Below are 10,533 nucleotides of genomic sequence, written 5' to 3' on the forward strand. Positions count from 1 at the left end.
TATCATACTAAACCATGTCCTTACTGCAACTACAGCTCCAAACAATATTCTTAGCTGTATCCTGAGCATGAAGCATGACTTATCCATGCCCTTAACAACACTGTTGAATCTCAGCCTCCAAATGGGCTTTGTTCCTAGTGAAAATAGGACAGCAAGGGGCATCCCTTGACCCGGTTAACTATAGACCCTTAAGTCTGACCAGCCTCATATGTAATGCCATGGAAAAATGTTTTCATGGAATTAATTAATAAGGACAAAGGAAACCTCGAAACACTGGACCCATCCCAGTTTGGTTTTGTCAAAGGCAGGTCATGTGGACTCTTTTGAAAGAGTGACCAAGCAATAGACAAAGGCAAGATGGTACACACCATCTACCTAGATCTGGCCAATCTACTTCTCAGAAATCCAAGCAAATGCCATGGATCTTTGGTTGGCCAAGCCTATGGATGACTGAAAACTGGGACCAGTCAATGATTCTCCAAAAGACTCAGCCATCCACCAGGAAGCTTGCTCTAAGTCATGGATTAAAGCTAAATGCCAAAAGAGTGCATTACTGTACCCTTTGAGAAATCAACTCCCCTCAGAAACTACTACTTTGACAATGTACCCACAACATTTAATCTATTAGTTAGAGATGTGGGAACATATGTAGACAGTGAAGACAGTGACCTAGGATTTAACAACATTTGTCTTCTGTTGTGAGGAAGTCTTTCTATATTTTTCAAAAGTGATATCAGCTCAGTCCAGAGATGTCATTGTCCTACTGTATTCAGCCATTATCAGGCCCATCATTGAGTATAATGCCCCCTTTGGTATGTATCGGTCTAGATATATGCAACAACTGGAATACCCACAAAGGTTCTTCACAAAGAGAATACAGCAACTAAACCATATGACTTGCACAGTACACCTCAAAGATCTATCACTACACTCTATCTCTTATGTACTATTAATATGTGATTTGTGCCTGGCCTATATGAACCAATACTAGTAGGCCTACTGCACATCAACAAATCAAATGGTATCAGAAATACCTGATCCAAAGACCTTAACCTCTTCTGCAATATAAACAGAATGGGTTGGATGGAAAAGTACATATCCCAAAGGACACTGCTACTCTGGAACAAAATCCCCATCCATGCAAAAAAAGTTCATCCCTCTCCCTATTCAAACACAACTTAGATCAATGGATGGGGTCAAGAAAATTTACCCACAGAACTGCCCCCTGTGCTAATGAACAAAGGCAGTGCCTAAATGTCCTGTCCCGCAACAGGGTCCCCTTTCAATACTTGACAGTATTACTCTAGAAACATTCATACACAAATGGGAAATATAAGAGTAAAAATATGGTAAGGGTAACTTGAACAGCTAATGGGATAACACAGGTAGGCTTATAATGGCCCTTCAGGGCAGTTAGTCTAGTATTGACCTATGAACCTATGAATTAGCAACCACAATAATGCAACAGCCAGCAAGTGTGTGTGATGTTTGAAGAAGTATATAATGTGCACACCATAAAAAGCATCACATGCATCGGCCTGCTTGACCTTTTTACTTTCTTAACATGCTTTCTTGCCACTGTGTTCATACTACTTCCAAATCTATCCTTACTTTATTTTAATGTTTGACATTTTTAGTATATGTGTTTCATTCACTTATTATCGCTCTTCCCTGTCTTGTATATTATGTTAGTTCTGTTTCCTGTAAGAGATGGATGATTCTGAATTGATTGCAGTTTCACCATTTTCAGGAATTACCTATTCACCTTTATGCCCTGTGTTTAGCCAGCCTCCTGTGTATCAGTTCTGTGATATGCATACATCCCCCACTCATGTTTCTAACTTTTACATCTCTAACCCTTTTGACTCCATCAACGAATGCTTGTGTGATGTCCCCACTCTGGGCCAGTGGTGGCTCGTCCTATTGAACTGCAGGACTGCAGCCCCCCTCCCCAGCTGAATGCTGAAAACGAAAAATAAAAAAAAAATCCCAAAACTCATGCATGCGTGAGTGGAAACTCGAATCTAGACTGCTATTTAACCAGTCCGGATTCGGGAGAAGGCAGCAGTCTCACAGATGCCCCAGAACTGCAAGGTCTGCAGTCTGTGTTTGGAACAAATGCATGTGGGCTCACACAGCATTCCGGATTGCCGGCAGGAGAAATGGAAGCTGAGCTTTGCAACATGAGGCAGGAGCTGAGCAACATGAGGCTGGAAACAGAACTTTTGGATTGCAGGCAGGTACTTTACTGGTGGCTTATGAAAACGGTTATGCAACAGACTGCTTTGCTTGGTGTGTGTGTGTGTGTGTGTGTGTGTGTGTGTGTGTGTGTGTGTGTGTGTGTGTGTGTGTGTGTGTGTGTGTGTGTGCACGCGTGTGCATGTGTGCGTGTGTGCGTGTGTGTGTGTGTGTGTGTATGTGAAATGCCCCAGTTAACTATAACTGGTGGTTAGAGTGAAACTCAGGTTTGAACTCTCAACTATCAACCATAGGTACCCACCACGACTTATGAAAAGCATTAAGATTTTTGCCTCATAGTTTTGTTCTGTTCCTCATGAAATCTGTGGTTTTCTGGATTTTCAAACATTTGAATTTCAAAGTTCATATTCTTCAGAAAGTACATGGTAACACAAAACATTTTACTTTAGCAATTTTTTAAGTTTATAAGATCAATATCTTTTGTTGGGGCTGTATTCCCCCATTAATGGCTTTGTGCAGGTTTTTTTTGTGCTAAGAGGGTGAGAGCTATGGTGAGAGCTGAATTCACTAAATATGTTTGGGGACTGTATTCCCCCATTATTGGCTTTGTCCATGTGTTTTGTGCTAAGAGGTTGAGAGCTATGGTGAGAACTGAATTCACTAAATGATACCAATTTAAGTTTCAATCTTCCTGTCTTTCACAAAACAGCTTATTTGGCATAGTGGTTCGTTGCTCTAACTGTAATGCACAGAGTCCTGGGTTCAAGACTTGGCAGTGAAATGCATGGCGGTAACACAGCATTTTATTCTAGCAACTTTCCAAGTTTATACAAGCAATGATTAAAAAGTGTCCCTGGTTTTTGGGCTTTTGTCCCCCCACAATAAATATTGGCTTTTCAAGATTTCTTGTGCTCATGTGCTGTAAAGTTGAGAGATACAGTTAAGTGTCAAGTGGATTTTACAGGGAGCTAACAGCTTCAGGGGAAGAGAAGTTTAGTGCTGCTTATGCTGAGTTGGCTTGCATTGTTAATAGCACAATAGGTAGGGTACTTGCTTTTATGCAGAAGGCTGTAGGTTCTACTCCCACAGTATGTAGATGCATTGCTGATACTGTACTGTACTTTTAAAGGGGGTGGATGCTGCAGTCCTGAGATACCTAGCAACTATGAACCTAAATTCAGTTTGCCATCCATTCCCTATTGCAATATTACTAGCTTATCATTTTTTTTAATGTAACATGGACAATTTATTCCTCAAGGGCAATAGGCACTTTATCTGTAGAAGAAACAATTACATATAAAGTTGTTTGCTAGCAGCAACCTCTTCATTAGTTACAGATCTCTTTAATGTGGAATTATTTAGATAACTTTTACTTCTGCAGAGATTGTTCATATTTACTGATACTGGTGGATTGTAGAAGTTTGAGTAGATTTTATGATGGAAATGTTCTGAATTGGGCAGTTTTGTCATTATTGGTACATGCATTTTGTTTCATTGTTTACTGGAAAAATGTTCAAAGCAATAAATTTAAAACGTCCTCTAACAACTGTACTTTATTATACCAGGAATATAATTTAATACAGTCAAGAAGGTGTATCAAAGAACACATGTATGTTTCGTGTGCAAGGGACCTATGATTTGAAAACAGCCCAAAGTTAATCTTTATCTGCCACTGGCCAAATGTATTTTCTTTGAATGTGGGTTTCAATGCTGTTTCAATGAATGTGAGTTTCAAGGGCAGAGAGGTTTCAATGCTAAGTCTATTTTTGTTTCGAGACTACATTGCTTTGTTTAGCAGATATCTATTAGTGTTTGTGCTGTAAAATATAAAATAAAACTTTTAAATGAAATCCAAATCACCATAGAAGTAAAGCAGTATGCACATTACAGTGTTTATGGTAAAAGGGGTGAAATAGCCAAATAATGGGAAATTGGAATGGCTGCAGGGAGAAGGCCCCATTTGACTATGATTTTGTCAGGGGGGAAGGGCAGCAAACTCAATGACAGCCCTGGCTAAACTATACCTCTCAACTGTCCAGATTTTCACAGAATTAATAGATTTTTGCTTCTTATTTTTTGTTTGTTCCTCATAACATTTGTGGTTTTCTGGCAAATTATTTAGGAATGAAGTCACTGAGTAATGACAGATATTGAGTTTCAGACTTCATACCCTTCAGAAAAATGAATACTAAAGCACGACCTGTTATTCTATCTACTGTCTAAGTTTATGCAACAGCAATTTTAGTACTGTCTGTATGTTCCCCCAATATATTTGGCCTTGTCCAGATTTCCTGCGTTAAAAGGTTGAGAGGTATGTGCAAATAAATTACTTTATAGAATTAGGTATATCCAAACCTCTCAACTGTCCCTGACTTTGGCGCAAAATGTTGCTCTCCTCCTAATAATCTCTCTTCAAAATGTTAATTTTAGAAGAAAATGTGGAGGGCTTACAGTTAAGAAATAACTGTAATGATCAGCATTACAGATTACTTTTATTTGAGAAATGCATGTAGATTCTCTTATTTTGTCAGCTGCTCAACTTAACAGTACTAATATTAAAAAGTTTCCCCATCTTTGACAGGTTCTCAACTGTATTGCGTGGCTATTTTATATATTTTCATCACATTTTTGGTCCATTTTTCATAAAATTCTGTTTTTCTGGCAAATTAGTGGGAAATCAGTAAAGATTGAAGTTAGAAAATAATGACAGACATTTGAGTTTCAGATTTCATACCCTTCAGAAAATTCATACTAACGCAAGACCTACTATTCTGTTATCCTTCTAAGATTATAAGAGCAATATTTAAAAATTATCTTATTTTTGGGCCTTTGTCCCACTTCTGTTTATGGCTTTGTCCAGATTTCTTGCTCTGAGGTTGAAAGGTATGACGCATGTGTCAGGGCCATCACCGTCAGCCAGAGATATTTCAAATTGTGACATGCTTGTTGCAACCCAATCCCCGATGTAGTGACTCTGGATGTGTCCAAGCAAGGCAAGGAGCAGTTATAAAGTGTAAGTGTGCACAGTATCCCCCCATCCAAGGTAGACACAAGTACTATAGTGGCTTTTCATCTGACCTTGATTTTGCAGAATGTTCTGGTTTTCTGTCATATTTTTATACTGTTGATTTAAGCTTATTATTATTCTGAAAATGCATGTTGTTGCACTACCTGTTGCTCTGTGTTTAAGTAGCAGTGCTTTAATGACCATCAGGTAAGCTTGTCTGAGATTGTAAGATGCAACTAAGCTTTAATAAGCATACTGTTAAAGGATTACCAACATTGAAAGCTTTTTTGTTGTTGCCATGCAGAGAATATTTACATAACTAGATAACATATAAGCCTTGGGTATTGAAATACATATGACAGTATTTGTAATAAAGGACAGTATTACAGTATTTTCAGAAGCTCACTACATTTGTTGGAGACTTGCAGTCATCTTTGCAGGCTTTACTAGTAAACTAAACAGTATGCCAATCTATCATTTGTGGTCCATAACCTGTGCAGTAATCATTTAAGCAATTTATCTTGAGCTTGTTTCTTGTTTGCTGTTCATTTTTTACTTTTGATCATGTTTTCCCCATGAAACAAGTAGATGGTTGTTGTCAGGCAGCAGGTCTTTTTTGGATAAGAAACATTTTTACAAGTGGGGGTATCACAGAGATTGCTACTTTCAGCATGTTACTTGGTACTTTTATAAAGCTAAATATAAATTATAATTAGAACTGCCGTGCAAGGAGAAGTGGTTTGAGTTGCGTGCTGCTTGTTTTTTTATACTTGATTTTGTCTGGCATTCCAGTAATGTATTTAAAAAGTAATTTATTTTTTTCATTCCTCACAACCTATTTGTTTCCATCTAGATGTAAAGTAAGCTGCCATGTAGCCAATGCACTGAAATATTTTTTTCTTCTACACTTCATTTTGTCTTGATTGGACTCTCATAATGATGGTGTGGCACCCAGGGCAGCATATTTAATTAAAGTCCCATTTTTTGTGGTTTTGAGCATAGCTCCACCCCTTTCTAGTTGGTCACAACCCTTCCCATTGGCCTCACCCATTCAACTGTCTCCTGCAGACCCCCTTTGATTTGAAGTCACCAACTGCCACTGCTCTGGTCCAATAATTAAGGAGCCTGAATCCTCACCACTGACACTGGAGAGGGACATTCACTTGGAATACAAAAGAATACACTCAGTATTTCCAGAGGCAGATCTCTCTGCATCAAGCACAATTTCCATTTAGAGCACACAGGAAACACACTCATTCTGGGGTCTGGATTTCCCTGTCTGTCTCCCTCCAGGTCCCCAGTAAGACTCCCCACTGATACAGCTATAGGGTTAGGTCCTCAGCCAAGTGTCCAAGCCAAGTCCTCCAATACCCTCTCTGTGAAACTAGTGCTTCATGTCATTGCTTCAAGTAGCTGACAGACACACTCTTTGAGATTTAATTTTCACACTCACATACCCAGAAAGGGCTGGCACAGATTACCTGCTCTACCAACTTTGCCCAGACTATAAGGTAGATTCACTGCCACCAGTCAGTTACTATAGGTTCTTAAAAGGGTATCCAATTATACTGTGTACAAGTAATACTAATACAAATGGTAATGTTGACCAAATAGCCAGGCTTCAGGAGTGGCCACAGTTATCAACAAATAAATATGTGCAAATACTCTCAAAGCCTAAATATTTTCTAAAAAGGACCATCCACAATGAAAAGTTGAAATATATTTAATAATAAATAATAACAGAACATGAAAATACTAAATATCCATTTACAGTAAACACCAGAGTTTCAGCCATGGGCAACATTAAAAATAACACCAATGGAAAGTTTCAAACAGTTATAGAAAAACAGTAGTTAGCGAGTCTCACTATCTATTCCTGATAATCTAAAATAATTACTCTTCCTACTTAATGAATAGAGCAAGGCAAGATGGGTGATAGTCCTTGTTGTCAGATCCAAGACAGACTGCAAAATGCTGCTTAGACTTCAGTCTCCTCTAATATTAAAAATTATTTCTGTACAGAATGACATCACATACATTTGGTCATCTAACTATATACACAATCCCCCATCACAAGAAGCTACCAGTGTTTAACACCTATGTGCTACATTACACACAGATAGAGCTTTGCTCAGATGTGGTGCAGCTGCTGGAAGTCATAAAACCATTTCACTACAGGAGCTACAAACTATTCTCTAGCACAGATATTGTGTCTCTGGCTCCATTCAAAACTGTGGGATAACATCTTTATGGCTTAACCCATAAAGTAATTTAATTTCAAGAATATTTTGCAAACTCAGGTGGATTAGGATCAACCTCTTCATTTCCATATATGCTGTTACAAAGTATACATTTAAACAGTTACAATAATGCATGTGCATTTCTTTTCTTTCCAGCACGGCACACTGTTGATACATTTTAACACAAGTAAAGCTAACAAATACATTTTCAGCACAAGCAGCTGTACACATCAGTTGGATATACAACTGACATCTAATTATTTACAAAATTACAGCTAGCTGTGCTGGCATATGTTACAAATCCCCCACTCTATTTCTCATGGCATGGTTGACAGTACCTCCTATCATCACAGCTTGTTTCTCCATAACTTTATTTCTGTTTCTTACTTCTAACTGTATGTTCCATAGCTTTGTGTCTGTAACCTGCACAGATAGTAGAAGGACCCTAGACCTCTCTTTACAGATATTTTTGCTTTTCAATCTTCTATTACCCTCTATCTGACTTTCTTCCACTATTCAAATTTTTGGTGTTTCTTATAATATGATCCACCTCTTCTTCAGCTCCCTGTTTGCTCCTGTATCATCCCTTCTCTTTCTGCAGCACTGGATTAACCCTACTTGTAATAAACCTTTTCTCTTCCTGTAAGGTAAGTGCATGAAGCTCTTACATAGCAGTCAAGAAATTGAATAAAAACATTCTGTTGTCCTCTATCAGGACAAAGGCATCACACCACACTCCTCTAAGACCAACCAGAAGAAACATTCACCCTTTAAGACCTATACTGCCTACACATAGATTCACAGATACCTTGGTATCACCAGACACAGTAAAGAAGATTCATTTCCTTGCTAATTTTCTTCCAATTTTTTAAGAGATCTGTAGGTCAGATGATCTACAACTGCCAGCTGGAATATAAAAGTTCTCCAGCCATGTTCAGATCACTAGGGCTACTTGGCCTTTTACCACTGGGATACGATTTGTTAGACTGAGTCTTTTTTCAGTGAAACCTTATTGAGCAAATCCACTCCATCAAACTTGAACCACTGAAGGGTTTTCACATGTTGGCAATGCCCCAACACACCCTCATGCAGATGGTTGTCTCCTTCACTAGCTAACATAACTAGCTATAAGACTGTGGAACCTTGGGGTAAATCATAAAACCTTTCAACAAGTGCCGCTTTGATGTTGTCTTGACAAACTAGGCTTTGCTGTCCATGTAGAAGCGAATCACCTAAAGAGCTGCACCCAAAGGGACATGATGGACCTTACTATGCATGTGTTAGAGGCAGGAAAAACAGTAGTTTTGAGTAGTAACTTGCCTTCAACAACAATTATGGCTAGATACCAAGACAAAAATAACTGGTTTTAACAATTGATTAAGCAGTTGATGTCATTCTAGGGGGATCCAGTATATGGCAGCCAGGGATGAGATGGTAGAAAATACTCTCTGTTTCACCAGGGATGGGTTACACCTCTCATATTAGAGCTTCTGCATACTGTCTAAAGCCTTTGCTGCCCAGATAGTGCCTTTTTAGACAAATTCCTCCTACTTGGCATTCCTACAAAGCAAGCAAAATCAATGTCAAATATCAGGATGGCAATACCCAGTGTTAGGAGTCTAAATAGACAAAAGTCTGAACTTGAGGCCCTCCTGCAACATATTTATATTTGTGTAGCTACTGAGTCATAGCTCTAATGCAGTGAGAACACCCCCTCTATACCAGGGTCTAGCACTTGCCATACCTTCTGGCCCTTGGATAACTGTGCAGAAGTATGTGTATTTGTCAGAAACACCATTGCCTTATCTCAAATTACCCACAACCTTAATTTGGAGCTCTTGGCATCCAGATCACCATTTACAGATCCAACTATTACTTCAGTGATAGCTACAATTCCCCATCAGTGTCTCCCAAAGTCCATGAAAATCATATCAACATCATTGTGGGGTTAAATATCAAACCAAATACCTTCTTGCTTGGGGACTTCAATTAACCAAGCATTAATTGGTACACTTACACCTCTAAAAATGGATATTGTCAACATTTCCTACACGTTTTTAATGTGAATGCAGTGCAGCAGTTTAGAAAATAACCACTACAGCTGCAATATTCATGACTTAGTCCTTAATATCCTAGCCCCTGCCTGTAACTGAATCTGCATCACCTCATTCCTGGTTAATTCTGGCCACAAGGCAGTCATCTTCTCTATCAGGTCTAGTGGTACCACCACACCACCAATGCTGACCCACTTTAGGGACTTCAGAAGGATAAACCTACTTCAACTTGCAGAAGAACTGTGCAAAATTTACAACACTCCCCTGCAAATGGACCAATTTGAGAAGGCTAGCACATTCACCTTTGACTTTTATTAGCACAACACTTTACTAAAAATTACACACAATTAAACCGTACATAGAAAAGTCAGTACTCATCCACCCTAAACATAATGTTAAATTCAGGAATAAGCCTTTCTGGTGGAATTACAGTAGCAAACTGTATAACAAAATAAGGAAAATTATGAAAAGTTGTAAGAATTCCCATCCCCTCATCTCAGGACCACACTGAAACAGGCCATCAACATAAGAGTACATTTAGAAAATGTAAAGCAGACTATGAGCTTAAGGGTAATTTCAGATACCAAATGAAACTACATTTTTTTTTCTTCAATTATATACCAGGCAATTAAGGAATAATGTCCAACAATGCACTGTGCTCAACTATAATATCACATATCCCAGTCTCAAGGATATAGCCAATATATTAGCCTTGGCTATGGCCTTGTAGCTCAGGGTTTAGAGCACTGGTCTAGTAAACCAGGGGTCATGAGTTCAAATCTCATTAAGGCCTCTGTTTGTCTTTTAAAATGTCAAAGGTGATTAGGTAAGTGACCTAACAGATAAAATGTACAGGGGTTTGATTCTCACCTTTAGGAAGTATGGTTAGGGTTAAAAAGGCCCACTGAGGCCATTTGTCTAGTAATTACTTGTAATAAACTCTAAACTAAAGCAAACAAATTTAGTGGTAATTTTACTTCTTGTACTCACACTGTTGTCACAGTATCCCTGAAAACTTAGTTTCTCCAAAAAT

General features: G+C 38.5%; 1 non-coding gene across 1 annotated transcript; it reads left to right on the forward strand.

Annotated features, from left to right (window-relative positions):
- The first annotated feature begins 10,220 nt into the window (after positions 1-10,220).
- Positions 10,221-10,293, forward strand: TRNAT-AGU. Its single transcript has one exon. It is a non-coding gene; the product is annotated as a tRNA-Thr (tRNA).
- The last annotated feature ends 240 nt before the right edge of the window (positions 10,294-10,533 follow it).

The sequence above is a fragment of the Protopterus annectens genome, chromosome 17.part0 (assembly GCF_019279795.1).
Source record: "Protopterus annectens isolate FY-2018-M chromosome 17.part0, PAN1.0, whole genome shotgun sequence".
Classification (NCBI taxonomy): domain Eukaryota; kingdom Metazoa; phylum Chordata; order Ceratodontiformes; family Protopteridae; genus Protopterus; species Protopterus annectens.